The sequence below is a fragment of the Medicago sativa genome, chromosome 4 (assembly GCF_051527215.1).
Source record: "Medicago sativa cultivar Bolivia chromosome 4, Bolivia_mono, whole genome shotgun sequence".
Classification (NCBI taxonomy): Eukaryota; Viridiplantae; Streptophyta; class Magnoliopsida; order Fabales; family Fabaceae; genus Medicago; species Medicago sativa.
The window spans coordinates 39949432-39971732 of record NC_140752.1 but is presented as its reverse complement, the minus strand read 5'-3'; the positions used below and the strand labels follow the sequence as shown (position 1 = coordinate 39971732).

The following is a 22301-nucleotide window of genomic DNA, read 5'->3' as shown; positions in this document are numbered from 1 at the left end:
CTCCCAGATGAATACTCAAGCTACTTCTGTGACTTTCTTCAAGAATCATTTTCTTCATCTCATCATTGTCAGGAATACAAATTCTGCCTCGAAATCGCAACACTCCCTGATCATCAACCTTAAAGTCACTATCTTCAGTCTGATCTCTACCAACCATTAAATCTACAAACCTTACATCCACTTTCTGCGCTTCTTTAATACTATTTAAAAATTCACTATTAATCTTCAACATTCCCAACTTCACACTCGGAGGTGACAATTCACAAACTAAACTCAGGTCTCTAAACTGTTTGAGCAGCTCCAACTCTTTAACCATCATAGCAGACATATGTAAAGTTTTCCTACTTAAAGCATCTGCAACCACATTAGCTTTATCGGGATGATAATTCAACCCAAAATCATAATCTTTCAACAATTCGAGCCACCTCCGCTGCCTCATATTCAATTCCTTCTGATCAAACAAATACTTCAGACTTTTATGATCACTAAACACTTCAAATCTAAATCCTTATAAATATTGTCTCCAAATCTTAAGCACAAAGACCACTGCAGCTAACTCAAGATCATGAGTAGGATAATTTCGTTCATGAATCCTCAACTGCCTCGATGCATAAGCCACTACCTTGTTATTCTGCATAAGCACGCCATCTAAACCCAACTTGGACGCATCGCAATACACAACAAAAGGTTCATCGGACCTTGGTAAAATCAAAACCGGAGCCGTCGTCAACCGCTACTTCAATTTATTAAAGTTGTTCTCACACTGAACATCCCACACAAAAGTTCTACCTTTACAGGTCAACTGAGTTAACGAAAGTGCTAACTTTGAAAATCCTTCAATAAACCTACGGTAATAACCTGCCAAACCCAAAAAGGATTCTCCCATCGTGATACTGCATCAACTTTAGACGGGTCTACAACAATACCACTACCAGAAATAATATGGCCAAGAAAACACACCTCGTTCAACCAGAATTCACACTTTGATAACTTGGCATATAACTTCTTCTCTTTCAACACTTGCAAAACAATTCTCAAATGCTCGGCATGTTCCTCCTCGGACTTGGAGTATATCAGAATATCATCTATAAACACAACAACAAATCGATCCAAATAAGCATGAAAAATACGATTCATATATTCCATAAACACTCCCGGCGCGTTAGTAACACCGAAAGGCATCACTGAATATTCGTAATGTCCGTAACGTGTCCTAAAGGCCGTCTTCTGCATATCCTCATCCTTCACTTTAATCTGATGATAGCCCGATCTCAAATCAATCTTGCTAAACACACGTGCACCCACTAACTGATCCATCAAATCATCGATTCTTGGAAGTGGATACCTATTCTTTATCATCACTTTATTCATCTGCCGATAATCGATACACAACCTCATGCTACCATCTTTCTTCTTGACCAGCAACACTGGCGCCCCCCAAGGTGAAACACTTGGTCTTATAAACTTCTTATCAAGCAAATCCTCTAACTGTTTCTTCAACTCAGCCAACTCAGAAGCCGACATACGGTAAGGTGCCATAGACACATGCTTCGTACCCAAAACAAGATCAATCAAAAATTCAACTTCCCTCTTCGGCGGCACGTTAGGAATTTCATCAGGAAAAACTTCTGGAAATTCACACACCACTTGAAACTTATCAATCACTGCTTGATTCTCAAATAGACAGGAACACTATCAAGGAAAACATCAGAATTCCATCATGCGTTAACTGTTTCAGCTGCTTAGTAGTCAAGAGCTCAGCTCCACAGTCTTCTTCAGCAGAAGAAAAATGCACCGTCTTACTAAAACAATTAATATAAACATGGTTATACTCCAACCAGTTCATACCAAGGATTACATCCATTCCACTCAAAGGCAAACAGACTAAATCAACTTCAAAGTCTCGACGAAACATTGACAATGGACACTTCAGACACACTAGAGAAGTAGTCACCGAACCCTTAGCTGGAGTTTCGACAACCATTTCCCCATTCATACATGACATAACAAGACCCAACTTAGAAGCACGATCAGCAGCAATAAAACAATGCGTAGCACCAGTATCAATAATAGCAATTAAAGGAGTATTATTAACGGAACATGAACCTCTGATCAGCCGATCCTCATTTACTGTTTGCGTACCAGATAAAGCAAACACTTTCCCACTAGCCTAAGCCTTCTTAGGTTTCTTGCACTGCGAACCAATGTGACCTTCTTCATTGTAGTTGAAGCACACCACATCATCATGCTTACACTCGGTAATAGTATGCCCTTTCTTCCCACAGCAGAAACACCGTTTTACATCACCAGAACAAGCATTACTCTTGTGGCCCTTCTCACCACACTTATAGCAAACAACCTCAGCAGGAGTATCCTTATTTCCAGGCTTCCTCTCATCATTCACCCTTTGCTTACCTTTATCAGCAGGAGCACTGTAAGGCTTTGGACGACTCTGCTGACTCTTACCTCTTCGATCACTCATAACCTTGTAATGAGATTTGGTATCTTCCTCATAGATCCTATAACTGCTCACCAATTCAGAAAATTGACGGATCTTCTGATATCCAATGGCCCGCTTGATCTCAGCACGCAAGCCATTCTCAAACTTAAAACACTTGGAGAATTCAGTAGTCTCGGCTGTTGGTGTAAGCCCTAGAGGCCAATAATTTACGCTAAACATTATTTTATGTATCATGACTTTTATTATTGAATAATATATGGCACTCTTTATTATATTTGTGTAATGATAATAAAGTCCTTAGAATAAATAGTTCGTGTAATAATATATTAAGTGTGACTTAATCATGAGATTACATTATAATAAAGAATGCTATTCTTAAATGTATCCGTAGTCAAAGCTTTAATATGAATAAAGGCTAATAATAAAGCGTCGAGACTATTCTGTACGTAGACTGATGACTGCATCTCATGGGTCATAGATATGAGATATTAAGTCTATACATAGGTATAAATATTAGGAGTAATATTTATACTGGATTGACCCACCATGAGAATACTACATAGTAAGTTATGCAATTGTCATAAGATATTCTCACAATGATAAATACTACTATCGATGAAGGCGAGACACATGAAATAAGCTGCTTAAGTTCATTTGGGGAATCTTCAACCAAGGTATGGGGTGAGAGAGAAGAGTTCGATATCATGAGTGTAAATTAATTGGGGTGAACGGGAAAGCCGTATTTCCCAAAGTTCATTCGGGGCTCACCGCGACGGTTGTAGCCCTTTGAGAGAATAATTAATTAATGTGCAAATTTGGATGTGGGAGACTAAAAGAAGAATTAGAAACATTATTAAGGTGTTGCTTGATTTAAATCATGTGAATATGTGGTATTTGAAGTCATGGATAAATTTGTGGGTGCTTATGCTTGATTTGCTACAACTATTTAGATTGATGACTTATTTAATGATTGATATAGATGTGATGTTATGTATTTGAATGTAATTATTGGTATACCACATGTATATGATAACTATTGGAATATGATTATGTGTAATTTAAAGATGTGATATTCAATGATGTGCTTCTAAATGGTCATGTGTGAATGATATGTATTTTGCTAAATGTCTTTTTGATATTCTTAAATGTTGATTGATTATCATTTGATACTGTTATATTATGATGTTGATATGCTATGAATTAATATGTGCTGTTTAATGTTGTTGATCATTTAAAAGTTTGAAGTTGCATGAGTCGGTTCAAGTTGCAAGAATTAAGAAGTTGTCCATGATTATGGAATTGTATAAGATGTTCACGTTGTTGTCTAAGTTGTAGGAAGATTGAGTCCATTGCATACTCATTAAAGATGGGGGCTTTAGGCCCGGCAGTTTTATGCTCAAATACGTTGGGGACTTTAAGCCCGGCAGCTTTATGCTCACTTGTTGAAGAGCCTAATTATGCTCATATATGTTGTTGAATGGTACCACATGCATTTGCATATCAAGAAGTTTCACGATGATTTAAGTTGTTAAGTTGTTAAGAGTGCATTGTCAAGTTGAGTCGTGTTGTCGAGTCAAGTTGTGATGTTTTAACGAATTACCTTGTGATGTCTATTAATGTAATTGTGTGAGACGATGAAGGTGATTATTTGTTGATGTTCTTATGAAGATGGTTATTGGAGACTACATGTGTTGTGACTAGTTGGAATTGAATTGTGACATTGTGTTTGTGAAGTTTTTTTTTGGTTCTTAAGTTGTAATAATATTTCCTACTAATATAGATTGAGATGATATAGTATATTCTTCAAGGTTCTGAATATTATGTTTGTGATGTGAAACAACTTTGACTTAATTGCTTACGTGTTCTTCTCATTTTTTTTATACTATTACATGCTCTCGGAACTCACCCCTTCGTTGTTTGTGTTTGCTGGCTTGGCCCTGCGGTTGCGAAACCGTAGTTATATAGGTTATGATTCTTGGAGTCAAGTGCATGCCTTTCGTGAGGACTTGTCTTGTGTCGTCGGTTATTTTGGGGAAAAGCACCGCTCTGATAGTGACACGGGAAAAGGGATATGCTTACTTATTTAATTTTGTGCAAGAAAACCATTGTCTATGATGTAAAATGAAACATTTTCAAAAGAAAAAGATTTGATGTTATTATTACTATAATTTTTAATGAAGTGAAATATGAATTATGTTTGTTATGATTCAATGTGATATCCTAAATTTTGTGGAAGAATTCCTATATCATTAGAGAAGTTTTTATTTGACACTTTCCGCTGCGAATCAAACTCTATTTTTAATTAAATAATAGCAATAATTATTCTTGGGATTTAGGGTGTCACAACACTGATGCTAGTTTTCAGACAGATCACGATGACTTTAGATCGCAATCTGGATATGTGTTTTGCTTAAATGTCGGTGCTGTGAGCTGGAAGAGTTCAAAGCAAGAAACAGTCGCTGATTCTACAACAGAAGCCGAGTATATTGCTGCATCTAATGCCACAAAGGAAGCTGTTTGGATTAAGAAATTCATTTCTGATCTTGGAATAGTTCCAAGTATTGTGGATCCCATTGCATTACTATGTGATAACAATGGAGCAATCGCACAAGTCAAAGAACCTAGATCTCACCAAAAATCCAAACACATACAAAGGCGCTATCATCTTATTCGAGAGATTATCGAAAGAGGAGATGTTAAAATATCCAAAGTACCAACATTAGAGAATGTTGCTGATCCACTTACTAAAGCTCTTGCCCAGCAGAAGCATGATGGTCATAGTAGATATATAGGTATTAGGTTTATGCCTGATTGGCTCTAGTGCTAGTGGGAGATTGTTGGTGTAAGCCCTAGAGGCCAATAATTTACGTTAAACATTATTTTATGTATCATGACTTTTATTATTGAATAATATATGGCACTCTTTATTATATTTGTGTAATGATAATAAAGTCCTTAGAATATATAGTTCGTGTAATAATATATTAAGTGTGACTTAATCATGAGATTACATTATAATAATGAACGCTATTCTTAAATGTATCCGTAGTCAAAGCTTTAATATGAATAAAGGATAATAATAAAGCGTCGAGACTATTAGGTACGTAGACTGATGACTGCATCTCATGGGTCATAGATATGAGATATTAAGTCTATACATAGGTATAAATATTAGGAGTAATATTTATACTAGATTGACCCACCGTGAGAATAATACATAGTAAGTTATGCAATTGTCATAAGATATTCTCACAATGATAATAATGTATATCGCTCTTAGACCTGAAACCACTATGATCCCTAGATGTGGACTCAAGTGCTTTGTTGCCATTCTAACGTTGTCTGTAAAAGGATAACCATAACGTTGGTTGATGGGTGCTCGATGAAGCATGCTGAGGGACATGAGTGTCCTAGATGGGATTTGTCCCTCCTCATAAACGGGAGATATATCTTTAGGCCTCTTGATGAAATATGACTGTAAAACTGCATGGCCATGCCGAACTAAGTCAATATAAGATATTGGACTTGCTCGTTATTCAGTATATTTTGGAATCAAGAAATATAAATATTGATCTATACAAGGGTGACAATATCTATGCCTTGGGATCAATAAAGATATCGAGACAAAGGAGTAATTGTACACATGAGTATTATCATGGAAAGGTTTCGTCAGATCACTTGACATTCTTGTCACTTAGGTAGCAATGATGTGTTGCTAGATACCGCTCATTGTTTATAATATTAAATATTAGATTTAATATTATTGCCAACGTGACTAGAACCTATAGGGTCACACACAAAGAACAGTCAAAAGAGAAATATATAAGTATGACTTATATACGGGGTGCGTTTAGTAAATAACGCAAATTAGTTAGCAAAATTACTAAACTCGTTGTTGGGCTTACTGAAGCCCAATAGTGACTTCTGACATGCAGAGCACACTAGAAGTTCTATAAATAGAACTCTAGTGCTGAAGTTTTTGGTTACAAGTTTTGGAGCAACCCTTCTTCTCTGAACTTCCGATTCATTGGCTAGCACCGAGTTTTGGAGGAGCACTGTTCGTGTGGACTTGCTAGAGGCTTTGCTGCTTGTTGCTTGCTTGGCTGTGATCGAGATTCCAGTTTCCAGTTTCCAACGTTCAGATTCCAAACTTCGAGGTAACAATCGAATCACTGATTCATGTTTGAATTTCGTAATGATCCAAGGAAAGAAAATCGAAATTATTCTGCTGCTTCTACTCCTTTCTTCTATTCGATTTTCCTTCAGTGGTATCAGAGCCAATTACGAAACCTTGAATCGGATTGCTTTGTTACCGCTTTATGTTTTAATTTGATTAAACATATTGAACGAAATTAAATAATAAAGAGAATTAAAATTGGCATTGTATTATATTATGTTTTCTGTGCATGGCTTTTCGATTTGATTTGATGTTTCAGAAACCGTTTCTGGTGAAACATCGACGTTTCGATTATACATATCGACAGGAACATAATTGATCGATCATAAAACACAGTTAATAATAATATCAATCACGTCTATGTGCATGGCTTTTCGATTTGCTTTGATGTTTCAGAAACCGTTCCTGGTGAAACATCAAACCTTTCGATTATACATATCGACAGAAGCATGATTGGTAAATTCTGTATAACAACAGTGTATGTGATATACTGGACTTGATCATAGTTTAAATAAGTCAGATGATATTTGTTTATATTAATTGATCTGATGTATGGAGCTTCGTAACCGATTCTATGTACTCTGGTGAAGCATCCTAGACTCGATCATGATATATGAATAAACAATCAGAGTACTTGTTTAATAAGATCAGATTGTTATGCGGGATTAGGGTAATCAGAAACGCGTCAAGTGTTGATGCAAAATACGCCGGTAATTCAAAGTGACCGGGCAGCGGAACCCCCGGCTAATCTGCGTAGGGTGATCATATGTCGAATTTTAATTTAATTTATTTAATTATAAGGTATAATTAATAATAATAAAAGTGTGTTTGTTATTATTGTCATGTGAATGATTATGGCCTTAGTCCTTTTATTTTATTTCTTTTGGATATTGAAATACGGCCTGCGTGTCGAGCCTCTCTCTTATATCTCTATTGTACATTCTCTTCTCATCCACTCACTCGTATGTAAAACGAGTTTATTTCATATGTAATGTAAATAGAATACAAGGAGGTGATAGGGCTCAAGACGTTTGGATAGTCCTGGAAGTCAAGCTTGGAGAAGCAAGGTCGTTTCTAGGATTAGTTTAGATTCTCTCATTGGCTTGAGAGAGTCATAGCGTTAGGATGGCCATAATCATGTCACTTTATTATTGTATAATTGTTATGCATGTTATGATTGGAGTGCGAATATATGTGATATATAAGCCGTGGTGAGGTGAGATCAAACTTAATAAAAAATCCTTCAAATCAAAATATTAAGTTTAATACTTTCCAAAAGTTTAACACCCTTCAAGACTAATATCGAATATGTGGGTTTTGCCTCCGTGAAGCGCATATTTTATACTAGTAAGTTGCGGTGCGGTAATCCAATTTACCCAAGTGTTATTATTTTGGGTCTAACTTAACTAAATTAATTTTAATTTGATTAGAATAAATTTAGAAGCTATAATTGGGTAACATCTATATGATAGATTTGAAAAAGAGTTATTCACCTAATTGATTTGAAAGTTGTATAGGATACAATTGGAAATGTTCCTACCTAAATAGCTGAGTTTTAAGTACAGCCCCCGTTGACTTAAAGCAAGGTGAAATAAGGATTTCAATCCACTAGAAAATCTTCCAACGGGATTTTCCGAGTCAAATGTTTGAAGGTCATTTGATTTGAGTAAAATAGTGGGAGCGTATTTAATTAAAGGCCAAGTTAAATATGTTATTTTCATGATACTTATTTTGTATATTTTAAAATTGTAGATGGGCAATAACGCTTCAAACAACATTTTGCGATCACTCATTGAAAAGGAAAAATTGACTGAAACAAATTTTATTGACCGGTACCTTAACATGAGGATTGTCCTCACCCACGAGAAAAAGTTGTATGTGCTTGATGGACCCGTTCCTGAGGCACCACCTGTTGGAGCTCCTGCGGCTCAAAGAAATGCTCATACCAAGCATCTCAATGATTCCGTAGAAGTCTCTTGCATCATGCTAGCCACCATGACTCCCGAGCTGCAAAAACAGCATGAAGGGATGGCTGCGTTCGATATGATCGGACATCTAAGGACTCTTTATGAAGAGCAGGCTAGGCATGAAAGGTTTGATGTCTCTAAGGCCCTTTTCTCTACCAAGCTGTCCGAAGGAAGTCCCGTAGGACCTCATGTGCTCAAAATGATTGGGTACTCTGAGAACCTGGCTCGATTGGGATTTGTCCTTGAGCTGGAACTTGTTGTTGATCTTATCTTGCAATCGTTTCCTGAAAGCTTCGGCAGTTTTGTCCAGAATTTTTTCATGAATGACATGGACAAAACACTTCCACAACTTGCAGCTATGTTGAGAACTGCTGAGAAAAATATGAAGGGAAAAGGAAAGGCTGCTGCCGTTTTAATGGTTAATAATGGCAAGTCTAAAAAGCACCATAAGAAGCCTAATAAGTCTAAGGGAAATGGCAAAGGCAAAGTTGTTGCCAAGCCATCAACCAAAGCTTTGAAGCCTACTGGAGGCGTGGCTAAGGAGGGCAAGTGCTTCTACTGCACAAGCAGGGGCATTGGAAGCGTATCTGCCCAAAGTATCTGGAAGACAAGAAGAATAGAAATGTTCCTACTACTTCTGCATGTATTTTTGTTATAGAAATTAACATGTCTACTTCTACATCTTGGGTATTAGATACTGGATGTGGTTCTCATATTTGTACTGATGTGCAGGGCCTGAGAACGAGTAGAGCAATGGCAAAAGGCGAGGTCGATCTTAGAGTTGGCAATGGAGCAAAGGTTGCTGCTTTAGCTGTTGGAACTTATGTATTGACCTTACCTAGTGGTCTTTTAATTAATTTAGAAAACTACTATTATGTACCTGCCATTAGCAGGAATATTATTTCAATTTCTTGTTTGGACAAGGCTGGTTTTTATTTTACAATAAAGGACAAATGTTGTTCCGTTTATTTGGATAATATTCTTTATGCTAATGCAATTTTGATTAATGGACTTTATATCCTAGATCTTGATATGCCTATCTATAACATTAATGCTAAGAGGATGAAACCAAATGAGTTAAATCCAACTTACCTTTGGCATTGTCGTTTAGGCCATATAAATGAGAATCGCATTTCCAAACTCCATAAAGATGGAATTTTGGACTCTTTTGATTTTGAATCATATGAAACATATCGATCTTGTTTGTTAGGGAAAATGACAAAGGCTCCATTTACCGGTCAAGGTGAAAGGGCTAGCGATCTTTTAGGTCTCATACATACTGATGTGTGTGGACCCCTAAACATAACTGCTAGAGGAGGTTTTCGCTACTTCATCACATTCACTGATGACTTTAGTAGATTTGGATATGTGTATCTAATGAAACATAAATCTGAATCATTTACTTTATTCAAGAAATTTCAAAATGAAGTAGAAAACCAACTAGGAAAGAAAATCAAAATGCTTCGATCTGATCGAGGTGGAGAGTATTTGAGCTTAGAGTTTGAAAATCATCTAAAAGAATGCGGGATCTTGTCCCAACTCACACCTCCTGGAACTCCACAATGGAATGGTGTTTCCGAAAGGAGAAATCGAACCTTGTTAGACATGGTCCGATCAATGATGAGTCATGCTGAACTTCCAAACTCCTTATGGGGATACGCCTTATTAACTGCAGCTTATGCACTTAACCGAGTTCCATCCAAAGCGGTAGAAAAGACACCATATGAGATATGGAATGGTCGAAAACCCAATGTGGGACATTTAAAGATTTGGGGTTGTGGAGCTTATATAAAACGACTTATGTCTACTAAGCTTGAACAAAGATCTGATAAATGTTTCTTTGTGGGATATCCTAAAGAAACTAGAGGATACTACTTTTACAAACCTTCTGAGGGAACAATTGTTGTTGCCAGAAATGGAGTCTTTCTTGAAAAGGATTTTGTCTCCAAAAGAATCAGTGGGAGCAAAGTAGATCTTGAAGAAGTTCAAGACCCACAAAGTGAAGATATACTGATGGAGGAACAGGAACAGGATACACAAACTGTTGTGACAGAAATTCCTATTCCAGTAACACAAGAACCACGTAGGTCTAGCAGGATACGTCAAGAACCCGAGAGATATGGGTATCTCATATCAAAAGAGGGTGATGTATTGCTCGTGGACCAAGATGAGCCTGTGACTTTCACAGAGGCCATTACTGGTCCTGAATTTGAGAAGTGGCTTGAAGCCATGAAATCTGAAATGGATTCCATGTACACAAATCAAGTTTGGAACTTGATCGAAGCACCTGAAGGAATTAATCCTATAAGATGCAAGTGGGTTTTCAAAAAGAAAATCGACATGGACGGAAAGGTTAATACCTATAAAGCGCGATTGGTTGCTAAAGGCTTCAAACAAATTCATGGTGTAGACTATGATGAAACCTTTTCACCAGTTGCAATGATTAAATCCATTCGGATCTTACTTGCTATCGCTGCATACCATGATTATGAAATCTGGCAAATGGATGTCAAGACTGCTTTCGTTAATGGAAATCTTCTTGAGGATGTGTACATGACACAACCTGAAGGATTTGGCGATCCTAAAGCACCCAAGAAAGTATGCAAATTACAGCGATCAATCTACGGATTGAAGCAATCTTCCAGAAGTTGGAATCTTCGTTTTGATGAAACTGTACAACAATTTGGATTCATTAAAAGTGAAGATGAGCCTTGTGTTTACAAGAAGGTTAGTGGGAGCATAGTCTCATTTTTGGTTTTATATGTGGATGACATATGGTTAATCGGAAATGACATCCCTACATTACAAGGAATCAAAACTTGGTTAGGGAAATGCTTTTCTATGAAAGACTTAGGTGAAGCCTCCTATATATTAGGAATCAGGATCTATAGAGATAGATCACAGAGATTGCTTGGCTTAAGTCAGGGTACATATATAGACAAAGTCCTGAGACGTTTCAATATGCATGATTCCAAGAAAGGATTCATCCCTATGTCGTCAGGTATAAATCTATCAAAGACTCAATCCCCTTCGACTAACGAAGAAAGGGATCGAATGCGTGATATTCCATATGCTTCAGCAATTGGGTCTATCATGTATGATATGTTATGTACTCGACCAGATGTCTCGTATGCTTTAAGTGCTACGAGCAGATACCAGTCTAATCATGGCAATGATCATTGGATTGCTGTCAAGAATATCCTTAAGTACTTGATAATAACTAAGGATACTTTCTTGATCTATGGAGGTCAAGAAGAGTTCTCTGTAATTGGTTACACTTGTAACACCCCAAATTTCGTAACATTATATAATAGTAGAATAGAGATTGAATATTATAGTAGTTATATTTGACGGTGATTGATAGTTTTCTAAAGTGGCTATTATAGATATTTTTTTGGATTGTTGATATTAGATATATTTATTTTATTAGAAATAATAATAATGTCAAGAGAAAAGAAATACACCTAATGTATATATATTGGACACGGAAGTTGAAATAATAAAAATAGCATGATAATTAGTAATTATAATTGATATATTCAAACCACTAACCCATTAGGTCAAAAGCCCAATTGCATAGGCATCAGGAGATGTATATATGCATCCTACTCATGACCTAGTAGTAGGAAAACATACGAACTAGGGTGAACAAAGAGAGCACCGCTGTACTGCACTATAGAAAAGCCATCGTGCGATAAGAGCATGAAGAAGCCATCTACTTCTTTAGAAAAGGATCACTAAATACTACTATCGATGAAGGCGAGACACATGAAATAAGCTGCTTAAGTTCATTTGGGGAATCTTCAACCAAGGTATGGGGTGAGAGAGAAGAGTTCGAGATCATGAGTGTAAATTAATTGGGATGAACGGGAAAGCCGTATTTCCCAAAGTTCATTCGGGGCTCACCGCGACGGTTGTAGCCCTTTGAGAGAATAATTAATTATTGTGCAAATTTTGATGTGGGAGATTAAAAGAAGAATTAGAAACATTACTAAGGTGTTGCTTGATTTAAATCATGTGAATATGTGGTATTTGAAGTCATGGATAAATTTGTGGGTGCTTATGCTTGATTTGCTGCAACTATTTAGATTGATGACTTATTTAATGATTGATATAGATGTGATGTTATGTATTTGAATGTAATTATCGGTATACCACATGTATATGATAACTATTGGAATATGATTATGTGTGATTTAAAGATGTGATATTCAATGATGTGCTTCTAAATGGTCATGTGTGAATGATATGTATTTTGCTAAATGACTTTTTGATATTCTTAAATGTTGATTGATTATCATTTGATACTGTTATATTATGATGTTGATATGCTATGAATTAATATGTGCTGTTTAATGTTGTTGATCATTTAAAAGTTTGAAGTTGCATGAGTCGGTCTAAGTTGCAAGAATTAAGAAGTTGTCCATGATTATGGAATTGTATAAGATGTTCACGTTGTTGTCTAAGTTTTAGGCCCGACAGCTTTATGCTCAAATACGTTGGGGGCTTTAAGCCCGGCAGCTTTATGCTCACTTGTTGAAGAGCCTAATTACGCTCATATATGTTGTTGAATGGTACCACATGCATTTGCATATCAAGAAGTTTCACGATGATTTAAGTTGTTAAGTTGTGAAGAGTGCATTGTCAAGTTGTGTCGTGTTGTCGAGTCAAGTTGTGATGTTTTAACGAATTACCTTGTGATGTCTATTAATGTAATTGTGTGAGACGATGAAGGTGATTATTTGTTGATGTTCTTATGAAGATGGTTATTGGAGACTACATGTGTTGTGACTAGTTGGAATTGAATTGTGACATTGTGTTTGTGAAGTTTTTTTTTGGTTCTTAAGTTGTAATGATATTTCTACTAATATAGATTGAGATGATATAGTATATTCTCCAAGGTTCTGAATATTATGTTTGTGATGTGAAACGACTTTGACTTAATTGCTTGCGTGTTCTTCTCATTTTTTTATACTATTACATGTTCTCGGAACTCACCCCTTCGTTGTTTGTGTTTGCTGGCTTGGCCCTGCGGTTGCGAAACCGTAGTTATATAGGTTATGAGTCTTGGAGTCAAGTTCATGCCTTTTGTGAGGACTTGTCTTGTGTCGTCGGTTATTTTGGGGAAAAGCACCGCTCTGATAGTGACACGGGAAAAGGGATATGCTTACTTATTTAATTTTGTGCAAGAAAACCATTGTCTATGATGTAAAATGAAACATTTTCAAAAGAAAAAGATTTGATGTTATTATTACTATAATTTTTAATGAAGTGAAATATGAATTATGTTTGTTATGAGTCAATGTGATATCCTAAATTTTGTGGAAGAATTCCTATATCATTAGAGAAGTTTTTATTTGACACTTTCCGCTGCGAATCAAACTCTATTTTTAATTAAATAATAGCAATAATTATTCTTGGGATTTAGGGTGTCACCTAGTGGTATCAGAGCAGGTCTGTCCAATCAGATCGTGTGGGTTATGTGTCAGTCATGTCTTCACCGTGTTTATATGTGTTTTTTTTTAATTGTGTCATTATTTTCTTACTGTAATTGTGGTACATGACCAAGGTGCGTTGTTTTTATTATGTAGAGAAGTCGTGAAATTCTTGTGCAACAATGTGTGCCACTGAGTGTTTTGTATGAGCTACTTTTTACTCCCTATTTTTTTTTGGTTACATTTTACTCCTTGTTTTGATTCTACCTAAACATTGATTAACCAATTTTTAATTTGATTTATACAAATACGGTGTTGAGGTGGGTATGTGTCCAAAAAGTCCATACAAGTATATGTTTCTCCATGTGCCTAGTACTATTTTAATTGTTATTTTTATTTTTTTTGGATTTGTGAACTTGTTGGTGTAATACTGTCTACCTTCGGTGTGTGTGTGTATTAAGTCGACAATTGGTTAAAAAAAAATACTGCTAGGAAAATATGGGAGTTGAATTTAAAAAGAAAATGATGTGAGATACTACAAGTTGATTTATTTATTGTCTTGAATGGTGATCTTAGGTACAGTGATGATATTTTAGCTTAAGATAGAGTCTTAGATTGGGTTTGTGTTGTCTTACCTAACTTGAATAAACTACCTGTTGAATTTGAATGGAATACTCTAAGAACTTTGAAGACTTTGTGAATGACTAGTTTGTTAGTTAGTTTAAGGAAGAAAAAAAAACTACAATAGAACAATATAAAGCCTCAGACTTGTCACCAATCCGAATAAGATAGATAGGTTTAGGAATGGTTATGTTGTGGTTTAGAAAGGATGCTTATTAGTCAACCAAAAATGGGTAGGTAGATAGTTGTAATTTTTATCATGATTGGCATTGTTTAGATTGGAGCTGCGTTTGTGTAGTGGTTCATAGATGTTTTTATGTTCATGATTTTGTGCTGGTGTTAAGTTGTATTGGTGTGGTTTCCTTTTCTATTGTTGACTTGTGTTGTATGTTCGAGTAGGAGCTCTAATTTAGGTGGGGGATACTTATGAGTTTGTTTGTATCTTGGTGAAGGTTGTGCTTAGCCTATGTGCATTATCTATCAGGATGAAATTGTTTATCTTATTTTTTTTATTTTTTTTTATAGACCTAATCTATTGATATTTTTTTGAAGTCCTCCCTTTAATCATGAAGATGTGAGTTGATAGATTGAGTAAGAAAAGTACCTTAGAAGTATTTATAATCATATGGTTGAATTTAAGAGGTGATAATTAAGAATAATATTAAATTCTAACTTTTATTTTCTATGGATGTGTGTCTTATGAAATTTTGTGTTTCGTGTGTGGATCTTCATACTTTTTAGTTGTGTTGTGATAAAAATTAACGTGAGTTAGTGATTCATATATTATATAGTTTAAGATAGTTAGGTCAAAAATTAAATCCACACCTAATGTATATATATTGGACACGGAAGTTGAAATAATAAAAATAGCATGATAATTAGTAATTATAATTGATATATTCAAACCACTAACCCATTAGGTCAAAAGCCCAATTGCATAGGCATCAGGAGATGTATATATGCATCCTACTCATGACCTAGTAGCAGGAAAACATACGAACTAGGGTGAACAAAGAGAGCACCGCTGTACTGCACTATAGAAAAGCCATCGTGCGATAAGAGCATGAAGAAGCCATCTACTTCTTTAGAAAAGGATCACTAAATACTACTATCGATGAAGGCGAGACACATGAAATAAGCTGCTTAAGTTCATTTGGGGAATCTTCAACCAAGGTATGGGGTGAGAGAGAAGAGTTCAAGATCATGAGTGTAAATTAATTGGGATGAACGGGAAAGCAGTATTTCCCAAAGTTCATTCAGGGCTCACCGCGACGGTTGTAGCCCTTTGAGAGAATAATTAATTAATGTGCAAATTTAGATGTGGGAGATTAAAAGAAGAATTAGAAACATTATTAAGGTGTTGCTTGATTTAAATCATGTGAATATGTGGTATTTGAAGTCATGGATAAATTTGTGGGTGCTTATGCTTGATTTGCTGCAACTATTTAGATTGATGACTTATTTAATGATTGATATAGATGTGATGTTATGTATTTGAATGTAATTATCGGTATACCACATGTATATGATAACTATTGGAATATGATTATGTGTGATTTAAAGATGTGATATTCAATGATGTGCTTCTAAATGGTCATGTGTGAATGATATGTATTTTGCTAAATGACTTTTTGATATTCTTAAATGTTGATTGATTATCATTTGATACTGTTATATTATGATGTTGATATGCTATGAATTAATATGTGCTGTTTAATGATGTTGATCATTTAAAAGTTTGAAGTTGCATGAGTCGGTCTAAGTTGCAAGAATTAAGAAGTTGTCCATGATTATGGAATTGTATAAGTTGTTCACGTTGTTGTCTAAGTTGTAGGAAGATTGAGTCCATTGCATACTCATTAAAGATGGGGGCTTTAGGCCCGGCAACTTTATGCTCAAATACGTTGGGGGCTTTAAGCCCGGCAGCTTTATGCTCACTTTTTGAAGAGCCTAATTACGCTCATATATGTTGTTGAATGGTATCACATGCATTTGAATATCAATAAGTTTCACGATGATTTAAGTTGTTAAGTTGTGAAGAGTGCATTGTCAAGTTGAGTCGTGTTGTCGAGTCAAGTTGTTAAGTTGTGATGTTTTAACGAATTACCATGTGATGTCTATTAATGTAATTGTGTGAGACGATGAAGGTGATTATTTGTTGATGTTCTTATGAAGATGGTTATTGGAGACTACATGTGTTGTGACTAGTTGGAATTGAATTGTGACATTGTGTTTGTGAAGTTTTTTTTTGGTTCTTAAGTTGTAATGATATTTCCTACTAATATAGATTGAGATGATATAGTATATTCTTCAAGGTTCTGAATATTATGTTTGTGATGTGAAACGACTTTGACTTAATTGCTTACGTGTTCTTCTCATTTTTTTTATACTATTACATGTTCTCGGAACTCACCCCTTCGTTGTTTGTGTTTGCTGGATCTAATGCCGCAAAGGAAGCTGTTTGGATTAAGAAATTCATTTCTGATCTTGGAATAGTTCCAAGTATTGTGGATCCCATTGCATTACTATGTGATAACAATGGAGCAATCGCACAAGCCAAAGAACCTAGATCTCACCAAAAATCCAAACACATACAAAGGCGCTATCATCTTATTCGAGAGATTATCGTAAGAGGAGATGTTAAAATATGCAAAGTACCAACATTAGAGAATGTTGCTGATCCACTTACTAAAGCTCTTGCCCAGCAGAAGCATGATGGTCATACTAGATCTATGGGTATTAGGTTTATGCCTGATTGGCTCTAGTGCTAGTGGGAGATTGTTGGTGTAAGCCCTAGAGGCCAATAATTTACGTTAAACATTATTTTATGTATCATGACTTTTATTATTGAATAATATATGGCACTCTTTATTATATTTGTGTAATGATAATAAAGTCCTTAGAATAGATAGTTCGTGTAATAATATATTAAGTGTGACTTAATCATGAGATTACATTATAATAAAGAACGCTATTCTTAAATGTATACGTAGTCAAAGCTTTAATATGAATAAAGGATAATAATAAAGCGTCGAGACTATTATGTACGTAGACTGATGACTGCATCTCATGGGTCATAGATATGAGATATTAAGTCTATACATAGGTATAAATATTAGGAGTAATATTTATACTGGATTGACCCACCGTGAGAATACTACATAGTAAGTTATGCAATTGTCATAAGATATTCTCACATTGATAATAATGTATATCACTCTTAGAACTGAAACCACTATGATCCCTAGACGTGGACTCAAGTGCTTTGTTGCCATTCTAACGTTGTCTGTAAAAGGATAACCATAACGTTGGTTGATGGGTGCTTGATGAAGCATGCTGAGGGACATGAGTGTCCTAGATGGGATTTGTCCCTCGTCATAAACAGGAAATATATCTTTAGGCCTCTTGATGAAATATGACTGTAAAACTGCATGGCCATGCCGAACTAAGTCAATATAAGATATTGGACTTGTTCGTTATTCAGTATATTTCGGAATCAAGAAATATAAATATTGATATATACAAGGGTGACAATATCTATGCCTTGGGATCAATAAAGATATCGAGACAAAGGAGTAATTGTACACATGAGTATTATCATGGAAAGGTTTCGTCAGATCACTTAACATTATTGTCACTTGGGTAGCAATGATGTGTTGCTACCGCTCATTGTTTATAATATTAAATATTAGATTTAATATCATTGCCAACGTGACTAGAACCTATAGGGTCACACACAAAGAACAGTCAAAAGAGAAATATATAAGTATGACTTATATAAGGGGTGCGTTTAGTAAATAACACTAATTAGTTAGCAAAATTACTAAACTCGTTGTTGGGCTTACTGAAGTCCAATAGTGACTTCTGACTTGCAGAGCACACTAGAAGTTCTATAAATAGAACTCTAGTGTTGAAGTTTTTGGTTACAAGTTTTGGAGCAACCCTTCTTCTCTGAACTTCCGATTCATTGGCTAGCACCGAGTTTTGGAGGAGCAGTGTTCGTGTGGACTTGCTAGAGGCTTTGCTGCTTGTTGCTTGCTTGGCTGTGATCGAGATTCCAGTTTCCAGTTTCCAACGTTCAGATTCCAAACTTCGAGGTAACAATCGAATCACTGATTCATGTTTGAATTTCGTAATGATCCAAGGAAAGAAAATCGAAATTATTCCGCTGCTTCTACTCCTTTCTTCTATTCGATTTTCCTTCAGCAGTGTAGTGTGGATAAAACTTAGCCAATTCCACAAACTTAGCAGCATACTCAGTCACCGACATGTCACCCTGCTTCAACTCAAGGAAATCAATCTCTTTCTTCCCGAGAACATCTTCCGGAAAATACCTATTCAGGAATTCCCACCTAAACACAACCCATGTAACAACTTCACCTCCGTTCTCTAGGATTGGTTGATCACTCACCCACCAATCATCAGCTTCCTCTGCTAACATGTGCGTACCAAAACGCACCTTCTGAACCTCATTGCATTGCATGACCCGGAAAATTCTTTCAACTTCTTTGAGCCACGTCTGAGTTTCATCAGGGTCATACCTTCCTTTGAAGTAGGTGGATGATTCCTCAGAAAAGTTTCCAACATCCTAACTCCGTCATTAGCGCCAGCACCAGCATTATGATGTTTCCCCACAGCTTGAGCTACAGCTTGCAACGCAGCAGCAATATCAGCATCATTTCTTCCAGCCATCTTAGTTCTCTACACAACAAACAACAATCAGAACAACACAATGGCAGTATCTCAACTGTCACACGACACTGCGCGACTTAACTACTTCGTCGGACGGACCGTGTAACACCCTATTTCTATTAAAGCGATAAAACACGCGAATATAATAAATATTCAAGAAATAGACGCTACGTCTCAAACTAAACAACAACTTGCATGCATAGATATAAATCTCAACAGTCGTAGCGGACATATAATCATACATCTCCATCTCAAATCAATACATATACCATGGTCAAATACATCATCAACATAAAATTCTCCATATCTCAACAGATAGTACATCTTAAATAATAAATAAGTCCAACACAACTAAAAAACACTGACTCGACCTAATCAGAGCCCTAAACTATTACTCCAAGCTGATAGCGGAGGCTAACTCCAGCTATCCAAGCACTCACCGCGAGCGGACTACTCCTGCACAGCGTCTACCCATCCATACAGACAGGTAGGCGGTCAAAACCACTGGAGGTTAGTATTACATCAATCATAATCAATATAAATAACTTGATATAGATAAAACAGTTCAATTTTGAATTAATCATTATGAACGTCTAACCTCCACATCCACATTCATATAACAACTTCAATCATTTGCAAGAATGTATTCAATAAGTACACTCATCAACGACTTTCACCATTCAATACAACAATCAAGACTCATGCAATGTGATATGCCTAAACTCGACACATACATGCATGTGGTACCAAATCACCTCAAGGTCGTCACCTTCGATGCAACAAAAACATCATAATCACCTCAATTGGATATAAAATCCGCCACCATCAGTCATGAATGCATGAACATATGACTCGACTACAATGCATATGTTCACACAAACAAATCACCTCACCATCACCAACATTTAGTATATATGCAATCGACAACAATTCACCATCATATATATACTATCACCAACAACATCCATAATTCAATCAACATATAGTTGTCACATATATACACCATCAAACATCTCCACATACATTATATCAACCATCCACAAGGGATTCATAAAGCAATCGGCTCTTAGAAACATTTCAACAAAGTTCGACTCTCAAAATCACAACATTAGAAATAATTGAGCATTTAAGCCAAAACCAAGTAAACAAGTCTCAATGCCTCAACTAAGTATACCTCTAGGCCACATGTGGGTGCAGTAGAGGATACCTTGGCGTTTCACCGGCCAAACACGACAAATTCATGAAAAACTCAAAGTTCGTCTCACTTTGCCACCTTTATAAAAGTATGAAATTTTCAAAGCAAAACAAGTTAAAACTTGATGAAACCAATCACAACCATTTTTAAAAATCATATAAACATTATACAACCTTAATCCCACTTCAATTTTCGGAGGAAGACAAGTTTTCGGAAAAATCAACGTTTGGACCGTTTTTCCAAAGTTAAGTGAAAATTCACAAAATCAAGTCCAATTCGATTCAAACCATGTTCCAGTAGGATTAAGTGCATAAACAGAGGTTTAACAAGTCAAAAGAACATTTTAGAAAGCCCGGATTGGTCCCCAAGTGCACGAAGCGAAGAAATAAAAATGGCTGAACTGAGAACTGCACGCTTAAGCGTCCTCTGCACGCTTAAGCATCCAACTTCCAGTAGCTTCTGGACTTAGCACGCTTATGGCTCGCTATTGGCACGCTGGTGGGTCGCTTAAGCGTCCTACACCAGAAGTTCAAAACACAGTTACGGGTTCCAACCCATTTTCACCCAAAAATCCCCATTTTGACCTCCCCAAACCTCAAAACGCAACCCAAAACGTGTTTACAGGTCATATACACTATAGAACACTCAATCATACACAAGGTTTGAGATTACAACATCAAATCATCAAAATTCAGCAACTCACCAAACTTTTACAACTTTCAACAACAACAACAATTTCATCACCACTTCATCAATTCATGATACCCAATGCATCAATTCATCAACAACACATGTTAAAACAACAACAACAACGTTTGAACATGAATTCATCATCAATCTAACAACTACAACATTATTCATCATCAATTTCATACAAAAACTCATCATGTTCATATCTACCCATTTTAACATACAAGTTCAACAACAACAACAACACAATTAACATTCAATTCATGCATATAATCATATCATCATAATTAATCACGAATTTCTACAACAAAATCCCAATTAACAACTTAAGCAAAGAATTGGGGATAAACTACAACTATTGATTATGCTTGAATTCTAACCCCCTTACCTTAATTCTTCAAAATCAACACTAAGGCTTCACTTTAGCTCCAATCCTTGAAGCTTGACCTCCCTCTAGCCTTCTCTAGATTTTTCTCTTCAAACCCTTGTCTTCTCTCTATCTCTATCTCTATCTCTTCTCAATTGAAAATGTTGGCAAAAACCCTATTTTCTCTACCAACTAGAGCTTATATAGGTTCTATCTAATAGGGCTTAACTCACAACACCTTAATGGGCCTAACTCATTTCTATTCTAACCCAAAATATTACTACTCACTTAACGGTAAAATGTAATACTAACGGTCACCTACCGGTAATAAAACAATTACTACACCCTCCAACACTTAGTAAAATAACAACTCTCACTAAGCACTAAAAATAATCCTCAACAAAATTACAAAATTACCCCTACTCTCAAAATGACCAAAATACCCCTAAGTCCAAAATGACTAAAATACCCTTCTAACACCGAATTCTACAATTCCCGACCAAAATACACACAGAGGCAAATAATCACATAAGAGCACATATAACACACATAAATAATTAATAAAATAAATCTAGCGAAAAATCGGGCTGTTATAACTCTCCCCCACTAAAAAGAATTTTCGCCCTCGAAAATTACCTGAAGGAAACAACTTCGGATACGAAACCTTCATCTTACTCTTCGATTCCCAAATGGCAC

At 35.9% G+C, this 22301-nt stretch overlaps 1 pseudogene; it reads right to left on the bottom strand.

Annotated features, from left to right (window-relative positions):
• Positions 1-1675: 1675 nt before the first annotated feature.
• On the bottom strand, positions 1676-19353 carry LOC146929356 (uncharacterized; annotated as a pseudogene).
• Between the last annotated feature and the right edge of the window lie 2948 nt (positions 19354-22301).